Consider the following 11,962-nt stretch of genomic DNA (forward strand, 5'->3'; position numbering starts at 1 on the left):
CTACAATGTAACCTTTCTTTTATTTATAAAACTTAAAATTTAAATTATAACGTTTCATCACCAAATATAAAATTTTCCTTCTCTATTGAAGAAGCCTGTAAAGCAAATAAAGAATTCAATTAATTCAATTCAATTAATTGAAGTTATAGTAAACAAATACTTACCTCTAGCGCAAAGATGCTTTCATTAGAATGTCTGTGATGAAAGAACGAAATAAAAGTATGATTGGAATTCGATTCTTTTACGGAACACAAATCACTTACCTTGCAAAAATTTACAGATGTATAGTCCGGAAAATGGACAAACTTCAAGGCCGTATTACACTCGCTGATAGCCTTGGGCGATATTGTGTCGGTATCGGAAATATCGATACTTTTGAGGCGATATTTCGATTTTTTGGATCGATATACAAGCGTCCGATAGTTTACCGTATCGATACTGAAAACCGCGATATTTGTATCGATATTCTTTTATGCATACGGACCAGCTAGCTGACATCGCGCCATGTTACAAGGGCTAACATCTCAATGTGTACACGAGATCACCGCCACTTTTCACACGCTATGTTATGCTGTCTGTCAGTGTCAGTGGAGCCCACACATCGTAGAACCGCTGTGATTTTAGCTGCGATAAAGCAAAGCAAATCGGATAGAGATGCCAGCTAGTTGATACGAGCTGGAACCACTGAAAAGCACATCCTTGTCATGAACGTCATCCCCATACATTTCGCTTGAAGCCGTTTTTCTCTGGCTCTCTGGCTCGATTATACGTCAAAAGGCTGTCAGTGCTTGCGAAACAGCCGATTAAGCACCGTCCATGCCAGATCAACTGTTGCTGCAAGTGGTGTAAAGAACTACAGAAAGCGAAAAACGATTGTTTTGTTTTAAACGTCTCATGGATTTTTTGCAGGACATAAATTGTCACGTTCAAACATGTTTCAACATGTTCCGGATAGCCCTACATTCAATATAGTTAGAAGCACGCAAAAAATCTGTACAGTAACACATGCGGCACAATGAACGGAGCTTATGACCATATTTCCAACAGTAGCGCCATCATCATCGGCGGCGGCTTCAGGAAACTGTTGCCATGACATCGGTCTGCTGAAAAGCTGCCACTGTCAGTATAAATCTCGCACAAGTCTATTTGCACTAGCAAAACTTAGAATGGAGAAATAGATAGAGAGAATGTTGTGAGCCAAACGAACTGTCAAAATCTGAGCCAAGCGCAGCATAGGGCCAAATTCGAAATTTATTTTACTCAAGCCACACATTTAAAGCCAAAATGGAGTGCTCAATAATAACGTGTTCTCAAATACTTTCAAAAATAGGCATAGCTCTACGTTGCATTATTAAGCCACAAAACTTATATTGTTTCTCTGACAATTGATTAAAATATTGTTTGTTTACATTTATACTCAGCTTCATTTGTTTTTATTTGAATTAATTCTACTTTCTGTGTTAAAATGCATCCACAAACAGTGTTGCAAAGCTCACTCGCTCCAGCTGCTTGGCGGGCCCTCCTGAGTGCGTATTATCAGCTATACACACAGTGGAGTTTACTCCAAGCAACCCATGCACACGCTGGATTTCTATTTCATTTGCTCCGCGCGCACGTGGAGCATCATAGCAGCCACTCCGACCGCCTCGCACTCCGACGTGAGCTGCAGGCATATGCATCGCTCCGGAGCGCTCCGCGGAGCGTCACACAGCTTGTGTTTGCTGCGATTAGTTTTCTTTTTCGCGAATTGCAATCGAAACTGGTGGGATAGGACTTAATAGTAATGTTCCTTATCATTGAATACATTTATGACATTTAAATCAAGGATTGAACGGGAAAATTTTTTTATTCACAGAACTATATAGATACCACGTTATAAGAAGCAGAAGAGGCTGGGTTTTTGCTTTTACTTTTAATAGTCTGTTATGTAATCTTAGCACACTTCCAGCGGCGAAAAATAAGTATCAACCTCGATAAACGAAATTCAAACTTTGACCAACTTGTTACAAACCTTATTTGCACAAGCTGTATAGCGTGTTTCACAGTTTTTATTTCAAAATTTGAAGTATAAATGGTAAACTCTGATCGAAGTTTAAATGTCAGTGGAGAATGGGTTGATGCAAATAATAAAAAGTGCAGTATGAGCAAAAAACATTTTTCGAAAGATGAGTCTCTTCACTTGTTGGGGAGGTTATAATGCAATTTAGTTTCAATACTATCTGTTTTCCCCTGAAAACTAAAAATGCAAATACATGTCTGTAAGTGGCAAGTTTCAGTCAAATCAAAAATAACAATTTCAAAATACTAATAAATTGGGCCATCCTAATGAAATTTCTCATATACAGTGGTGATTCGCTCGTTGGGTGTTCGCTAGGCCGTCACCCAACTAAATAGCGCTCTAATATCAGAAGGCAACATCATTCAAATGCATTTAAGTAAGGGGTCCGAGAAATGAAAAAAATACTAATATATAATTATATTATTTATTGTTGTGAAAAATTTGTAAACATGTGTAGTTATTACGCTTAATTCATTCAGCATTGATAAGTTTGTTCCTCAGCGCTACTAGCTGGACACTTCATGCAGATCATCTCTGACATAATCAATCGCGTAATTTAAATAAAGACTGGAACGCGCAAAAATTGGTCAACAAAAAAATCGTTTCTTTCAGTCAAAATTCATAATACAAAAATCTTTTTATTTTTCTTTTGGTAGTTCAACTCATATATTTAAAGGAAAAAATGTTCGTTTATTATTTTGGTCTGCCAAATACAAACTGCCGTGCCTTCCGCTTAATCCCTTTCATCAAATTTTGTACAGTGGTCTTATCGACCTTATTCGTCGCCGAACGCAAGCTAGATTTATTCTGCTGCTCGTTTTCGATGGATTTATTAGTGTTTTTTCTATTCCGTTTGACCAAGTCTCAATACTGCTCGATAGTGCGGAGTTCTGGGCTATTAGGAGGATTGTGGTTTTTGGGTACCACAACCACGTTGTTCGTATCATACCACTCGATCACCTTTTTCCCATAGTAGTAGGTTGCCAAGTCCGACCAGAACAGCACAGGTCTTTTATGTTGCTCTAGGGATGGTAGCAGCCAGTTTTTCAGGCTGGACATAGATCTCTTGATCAATGGTTTCGTAGTGATGGAAATGCCTCTTTTTAGACCACACGTGTATATGGCCTGTCAGACGAGGTATTTTTTCGGGAACTTCGATAGTTTGATGGTTTTGAAAATTTAGGCCACCTTTCCTTTATCTGGTACGGTATAAAATTCCTGTCCCGGAAGCTGCTTGAAATTAACCTTCACATAAGTTTCGTCACCCAGAGTCGAACTTTGTAAGCAGATTACAGTTTTCCGGACCACCGCTTTGCCTAGGTGTTTTGTTCAAAATCTGGGTTCGTCACCTTCCACGTCTTAAACGTCGACAACCTGGCTCGTTTCTTGGCCCGCTGCACATTATTATGGGAGACAATGAGTTTGCCAGTGACGAATCTGATGGAGAGGTTAGGATTCCGCTTATATTTCGCTGCCACCTTCTTTATCGTCGCTGCAACATTCGAATTACGATTGCCGCCGCTTCGAGGCTTCCTGGCGGTCGACAGACGCTCCTCGAACACTTTTAAAACATATGTTACGGTCGATTTGGCCACATCCAGCAATTTTGCCAACTTGGGGTGCAAGAACGTCGGATTCTCTTGCTGCGCGAGCAAAATTTTGACACGCTGTTTCTCTTGCTTGGACGCCATTTTGAAAACTGGAGAGCAATCGGTGAAGACTCGTTTTGGCAAGCGTTGTATATACACTCAACTTCCAAATGCAACATTTCAAAGTTTTTTTAATGCATTTTTAACCGAAATACGTACACCAATTTGAAGTCGACCAATTTTTGCGCGTTCCAGTCTTTAGTACATGTTATACATCTACAACATTTTGTGTGTAATTCAGAGGTTTATTGTTAGGTTGTTTGTTCTTTTATTTCTTTAATGCCTTCACCGGAAATATCCAGCGTCGTGATACTCCATTTTTTAGACAGGAAGCAGAGTGATTTGCTTGCGCTTTATCACGCTGCTTTTCGTTGGATTTTTAGTATAAAAAAGTATTGACCAAAGTATTTGACATAGTTTTAAAAACTCGTAAATGACAAACAGATAAATGTTATATACAGTTATATATGTCATGGATACATGCGTTTTTTTTTTCGACAACGACATTTTTCGATAATCAATCAACCGAAAAACGAACCAGCGATAAATATTTTCTTAGTGTAATAAGTTTGTCAAATAACTTTGACAAAAAATTATCTCCGACTAAAAATCTGTGAAAATTTTATCTGTCAAAAAGTGACAAATATTTGACGCTTGGTCAAAGAGTGTACTACAACCTTAACGAACACGATTCGCTAGTTGGGTGGCAGCCATGTTCTAATCAACGAATTCCGGCTGTACATCCAAACTCCGTTTTCCATTTCACACCAAGCACATTTGGTATAAATATTATATGACTTAATATTGTGCATTTCCACGTAAAACAGGTAAATGACAAAATACGAAAATTTTAATGTATCAGTTATGCCAAATTCGAATTGGTTTTTTGAAATTTAATATATAAGTTAAGACGGACGAAGAGTGATGATCATATTGTAGTTTATCTTAATAAAGATCTGTTCGGACCGTTCAAAATTAAACTCAACGCCATTAAAATCACAAGCAGCACATTTACATTGCAGGTTGTTTTTTTTTTGCATTTTTTGAAAAAGCATAATAGCAATTCAAGTGACATATCGCAAAGGAAATAAATATATGTATACTGAATATTTTTAAAGACTGTGTTTTTAATATGCTGATGAAATAAACCTAAATTATTTCTACCACTGTGCGAAAACATGGAGAACATTTTCTGATTTTTTTATTGTAATATAATGCACTGGTAATGCAATTTTCTATCTGGTAATGAATCACACTACATCGATAGCGGTTGCTTTTTGGCAGGTTTGCATTAGAATTCTGTAGACAATCTGACGGAGAAACCGCTGCCGTAGTTCCGGGGCACTTACCCTTCGACAAAAAAAAAACGTTTTGAGGAAGTCTACCAAATTTTACAACAAAACTTGTTTTGCATTCCTTTCATTTCATCAAACTGTTTCTAACATGCATATCAGACATTGTTTGATTTGTCATTAAACTAAAGTTCGAAAAAACTGGAGACTTTCGTTTCCAGATTCCGAATCGGACCAAACCCAAAACGGATTGTAATGTATTACTTATTTTTTTTATTCACTTACATTTTGAAACATCCAACTCTGGATCATAGAAGCAGAAGTTTTAAAAAATTTGTTCTTCAAAACATTTTTAACAACAACTGAACGTTTATTTGTTAAAATGTTTGTAGTCTAACAACCTTTTAATAATCTCTAGTTATCAAGCAAAAGGCTGACAGGAGAGGTATTCGAATTAGTGGTTTAGATGCTTTGATGTTTCGAGCCGTAAAACGGCAGAACTGTGTATGCGTGAGTCAACATGAAGTGCGCATATAAAGTATGTTTACGCGTGTGTTGAAGAAACATAGCTAACATTGGCTAAGCTCGTTATGAAAATTTTCGCCTTTTTCATGGAATTCGGAACATTTTCGAGAATTTCTCGTTTTATAGAGTTTTATGTTTGATATTTTTGATTGAAGAGTGAATCTTTAGTTGAAACACACTAGAAATTGATATTATTTGAGATTTAGTGTGAAAAAATTGCGACAATATGTCGAAATAAAATTTGTAAAAATGATATGTTTCGAATAGTTGGAGCATAATCTTAGTCATTGTCATAGCTTATGACAAATTCTGTTACTGTATGAAAAATAAGTGGCTCTATTTAGAAGCGCTATCAGAGTACAAGTAAAAAAAAACGAAAAGTGCAAAAAGGTTTCCGGCAAAATGATGAAAACAGCATATTTTACCTAAACCCCAGCATGTTTGTGTGTTTCTCACAAATAAAACAAGTTTCAACATCATTTCTATAACTTTTCGGAAAAGTATGTTTTGTGAGTTTGGTTTAAAATGCATAATTATTTTGAATATCATGCAAAATTGGATAAAGTTCATAACGCTCACTAATACTAATGCATCGACGTGAATTACATACCTTCTGGAACTGTCATACCTGGGGCTTACCGGGTCTACCTTTTGTACCCCTGCAGAAAAAATTGTATACTTACACGCTTACCTATTTACACGTTAAAACAAGATACGTCTACTCTAACTAGTTTAATACTTTTGAATTTATTAAGCATGATATTAAAAGGTTTTCATAATCGATTTTGATACGATATAGTTTTTGAACAAAGATCATTCATATACCGCCATACAAACATGAAAACTTTTAATGAACCATCAGACAAAGGAGTAGCATTATTATATTATCAACATGTTGACCATTTCAGATCCAGCTATGAACAAGGCGGTTCTACAATTTTTACATCGTACTTTCACTTTTGGATGCTGATTCAATTTTGTTTTGATCTAAATTCAGATTATAATATTTACAGCTCGTCGAGAAAATATTATTAAGATGTCTTTTGTTGTTTAATATAAATATTAATAATAATACTTTATTCCATTTCATTCCAATTCCAATTTGTTGTATTTCAACACAATATAATGACCTTTTTTATTCGTAATTTTCTTATTTAACATACATGTTCTCTAAAAAGGTAATAACATCCAGCAATGGCAGAGTATCAACTTTCTTCTTCATATGAGCTAATATTCTATATCACATTTTATAACTTATTTTTTTTAGAGCGAAACGTCTGTGCAAGCGCTGCAGTGTTATTGTAATAACTCATTCCAATTCATGTTTTCAGTCGCAGTAAGGAGCACAACAACAACTATTGATAGGTCATAAATATATCTCGAAAAGTTCATAGAGAGCAGTCATCGAGATCTTCTTTGCATCCCCTAGCATTTCTTGTTGTATTTTTTAATTCATTTTTATTTATCTCACATTTTATGTACATGATCATATCCATATTGTTTGGATGACTTTATACGGTGAATGGTTGCGCTGCCATGTTGTACTTAATTGAAATAATAACTTATTTCAATTCATGTTTTTTTTCAGCCACAGAAAGTAGCTCAATAACAACTATTGATATATCGTGAATCATTCTAATATAAGTTCATCTATTTTATTTTAGCACAACATAGCGAACATTTCCCATTTGTTTTTCCTCGTTAAAAATTTGAATATTTCAGCTATGGGAGGCAATCAACTGAGATCTTCTTTACATACCCCAATACTTCTTAGTGTATTCAATAATTCATCTTTACTATTCTCACATTATATATACATGATCATATCTATATTGTTACATTAATCATTTGAATCATGGTCATATCACTTATCAAAGTGAATCCTGATCAAAAACCCACCCCACTAACAAAAACACCCTTCCGTGGTCTTTGTAGGGATGCAGAGGTATACTCGGTCTCTAATAAAGCAAAGACTACATACTAACATTCCTTCCTTATTGTTGGTTTCGTGCGGCACTGGCACGACTAGAAATTCATAGTTCCAAGAAAAGCGGGATTGGAAAATTAGCGTTTAAAATTACCTTTATTACGTCCAACAAAACTATAAGCAAGTTAAAAACTCTTTTTTACAATCTCTGAAGCAAGTTTTTGATTTGAATTCCAAAGACATATCACTCACATTTTTTTTTGTGAACTTCGGAACAAGTTCTTGTTGAATAAAACTTAACCGTATTTGGCATCGTTTGACATTATTATTTCAAAATTAAAAAAAAAAATTGAGTTGTGCTCGTGTTGCACGAAACCGACGATATCCCCATCTGACTGTAAGGACGTGGCCGGCGCCGTTATTGGTCTATAAAAAAATCGGGTCATTGAATGATGTACAGTGAGAAGGAATTACCACTCCCAGTTTTTCTTTCAGTTGATTCATTGTGCATCTTGAGTGGCTCGGACCCATCACGGAGTAGCAACCATTGATATGTACAGTCAGAACTAAGCTAAGCTAAGCTAAGTTATCAAGCAAAAGGCTGACATTTCATTGCAAAAGAGATACCTCATACGCAGCATTTGGCGCAAACTATCGTATGATAACATTAGTACATCGTATTAAACATGTGGTTCAAATTACTTTTGCGCCTAAATTCAATCATAGTAATCGACTCACTCCTAGTGTTCGCTCATATAGGTGCACTCCGGCGTGATAAATATCACGTCGAAGCGTTGAATATAAAAGAGTAGGGTAAACAGGTAAAATACGCCCCCCCCCCCCCCCCTAAGGAACATCGTCAATATTGTAGCTATGTTTATCACAAACAACAAATTTTTCATGCAGTTGGATACACTATTTAGTTAGTAATGCACTGCTATTAATTTGTTTTGTAATTACTGTTACACAAAAACGCCATAACTTTTAATAAAAAATATGATTAAATCGCAAGCTTTCCAATCTACCGGGGCAAAACGCCAGATGCAGTATAATATGCCCCATCCAGTAGCTTCATATGGCAGCTCAGCACGCGAAGTGAAACAGCGCTTGAAGTCTCAGGAGCAAACGCTAAAGCAATGAACAAATCAGCCCGGCTAGCGGTGGGGCATAATGCCCGGAGCTGCATTGTAGCCGGAAGCATTGAATACTTAAACAAATTATACATTTTTTATCGTTTCTTCACTAGATACAGCTGCTTAGAGGTTCATTCGAGATATATAAGTGCTAATACCAGGTAATAAACTTTATACACTAGTGAAAAAACGTTACGGAAATGCTGCAAGAAAATAGATCTGAAGCAGCTCAAATCAGAATTGATTTTTGTTCATTTTTTGCTGCTAGTGACAATTATCAAACTTGCACAGAAGGTTGGTCCTATGACCCGCTACGGATTCCCAATAGTCTCATATCTTATTTTTTGTGTGTTTCCGAATAAATGGACTGGGGCGTTATGCCCCGGGGGGGCGTTTTATACATGCTTACCCTAACCGGAGTGTTGCTTTTGCTAGTCGCGCTCCGGCTGGAGCCGTGAGCTTTCAGGAGCTTCACCAAAGTGTGCGAATATGATTTGGAAAACATAGCATGCTGCTCGTGCTCCGGCAGGAGTGTGAAGGTTTTATTTTCGCACTCCAATCGCAACACTGTCCACAAACCCCTCAAACGAAATTCAACGTTATCAGAAATGATGTTTGGCTTCGATTTAGTTGGGCTATAACCCAACGAGCGTGAGCCCAACTTAAACGTAGCCCAACTAAACATAGCCCAACGAGCGAAATTTGACTGTATTTCAAAAACAATTATAAGTTTTCTGGTTACACTGTTCAGATCGAATATTGGCAAGCGGAAACTAACTCATGCTTTCCGTCGACACAAGTTAGAGTTCAAGTGAAAAATAAAATTGCAATATTAATTAGTTAGAAAAATTCAGCGGTAGACTTCACTGTCTAATTTTCGCTGACATATCTAACTTTTTTATGTCATCAACTTCCTAATCAATTAATATGGAAGTGTGTCAATAATTTATACAAATAAGACGGGAGCTTCACAGCTCATTGGGCCAGTGAATACAAATCTTGAAGATATAAGTTGTTTAATTCATTTGTTTGCCAAAGCTCAGAATTTCTGCATTACCTGTATGTATTTGTTTGTGAAGTCATTTGATTCATGCTGCTCTAGAGAATGCGGATAGATACCAGAAAAACAACAAAAAGTCGGCACATCAAATTTTCATTGCTGGAAACCACCAAAATTTTGCTGATTTTTGGTGTGCTGTGCTTCCAGCAATCTGTTCAGCAAAATGAAATTTGCTAATTATTCAGTAATGCTCAATTGCATAGAGGTGACAGGTCGTTTGCTGCATGTTTAGTAAAACAAAATACAACTTGCTGGTTGTCACAGCTAGCTGGCATCCCGCCATGTTTCGAGGACTAACATCTCAGCGTGTGTGTAAACAAGATAGCATATCACCGCCACTTTTCATACGCATAACATAGCATCAATGGGGCCCGCAAATTGCGGATCCGCAGTGATGTTAGCTCCTAACGGAGCAAAGCAAATAAGATAGAGATGCCAGCTAGCTGGGTTGTCAGCTATGACAATTTGCTGTTCATTCAGCAAAGCATAACCCAAGGAACAATTATTGTTGCCTAAACGTTTACTCCATCACTTTTATTAGACTACAGTTGAACAACAACCGAAATGAAAAATAAAAAACTTCTGTTCAATGGTTGTTCAGTTAAATTTGGAGAAATTATCCCACACACAGTTGTTTAGGAACGGCGAAGAGAATTTTAAACAACAACAGCAGAATATTTTATTCAACACTCATGAAACCAGCGTTGAACAGCTGCACCGGAAAACATTTATCAGGCTACTGTTCGGCATGTGTTCGACCTGTCTAACAAAATACTTATTAAACATCTGGTAAACCGTTGCTCGACTTTAGAAAGGCTCTTGTTAAACGCGTGTTTAATAGTGATGTTTGCCAACGTTTGTTTCGCGCATTAGAACATACTTACCCAGCTCACGCTGAATAAGGGCGGGGAAAAAAGTTTAATCGACATTAATTCAGCTCTTTTGGCACAAAAAAAATGCAAAATAAAAATTCAATTTTTTTCATTATAATTATTATTATTAGCTCCGTATTAGTTTTTTACTTGTTGAAATACCTATGGGTCAATTTTTAATTTATATTAGAAAGCAATGTCACCCTTTTTATAAACCATCCTTTTTGTGTTGGGTTCCTGGTGAGATTCGAACTTGCGGTCCATTGCTTGGCAGTCATGGAAGAATGCATCTGAGCTAATCTGTAATATGACGTGTGCTGTGTTTCAAGTGAATATGCTTCTTAACGTTCTGGTCTAACAAACGTTGAACAGGCGTTACATAACTGCGGGAATATAAACTTCTTGCACGCAGCTTTAATGTCGAATCCATTTTCGCGGTGTAGCTACACGAGGACTACACTTGTGCCCTGTAGGTGTTTTTTTTTTCATTTTCCCGGACTACACCCGAAAGCGACAGGGTGTAGTTGAAAACACCAACAACAAAAATAAATACAATCAAATACCGTACGAAAAAAGCTGGGTGTAGTTTAGTTTGAGTGTTCGTTTCAAGTAAAGGTTAAAAAGTGTAGTCCGGGACGGTGTAGGGTGTAGTACCGTCGCGAAAATGAACTAGACATAAGCGAAACTTACCGGTTGATTTGACATGACCAGGCATGCCAAATCTACAGAATAGTCAGCAAATCTTGGTTTTAGTGCGTATGTAAGCAACGGTCATACCGTGCGCCGGCATTGGTATTTTCTCCCTTCGATGCTTTTTGTAGTGGTTTTCTATACTTATTTTAATTATTTTTAAATATTTCTGTGAAATAAATTATATATATATATATATATATATATATATATATATATATATATATATATATATATATATATATATATATATATATATATATATATATATATATATATATATATATATAATATATATATATATATATATATATATATATATATATATATATATATATATATATATATATATATATATATATATATATATATATATATATATATATATGTATATATGTAATTATTTTTTTTCACTGTTTTAATTTTCAAACAAATGTAGCTCGATAAAAAGCAACATCTAACAGTTACTCAGTAATTGAAAATGTAATGTTGTGTATTAGTTAGCATTGGGGAATAAATCTATTGTATTTTATTGAATATATTTATTCTCTTGGAATTAATCGATCCACCGATTCAACCGACTAGCCTGGATCGATCTTTTATATTATTTTATACGAAATCTATCATTTATATTTTAATATTTCATATATTAATATTTAATATTATTTAACACATATGGATCTTCTGAAAATTGCGCAAAAACTTGTTGCTGCTCTTCAGTTCGAATCTTCTGGCATCCCTGATCATTGTTATGT

The 11,962-nt window shown here is 35.8% G+C and overlaps 1 long non-coding RNA gene across 1 annotated transcript; it reads right to left on the reverse strand.

Annotated features, from left to right (window-relative positions):
- On the reverse strand, nt 1-331 carry LOC129722384 (uncharacterized). The gene is made up of 3 exons (XR_008727595.1): nt 264-331; nt 165-195; nt 1-95 (listed from the first exon to the last, which is right to left on the reverse strand). It is a non-coding gene; the product is annotated as an uncharacterized LOC129722384 (long non-coding RNA).
- Nucleotides 332-11,962: the final 11,631 nt, after the last annotated feature.

The sequence above is a fragment of the Wyeomyia smithii genome, chromosome 2 (genome assembly GCF_029784165.1).
Source record: "Wyeomyia smithii strain HCP4-BCI-WySm-NY-G18 chromosome 2, ASM2978416v1, whole genome shotgun sequence".
Classification (NCBI taxonomy): Eukaryota; Metazoa; Arthropoda; class Insecta; order Diptera; family Culicidae; genus Wyeomyia; species Wyeomyia smithii.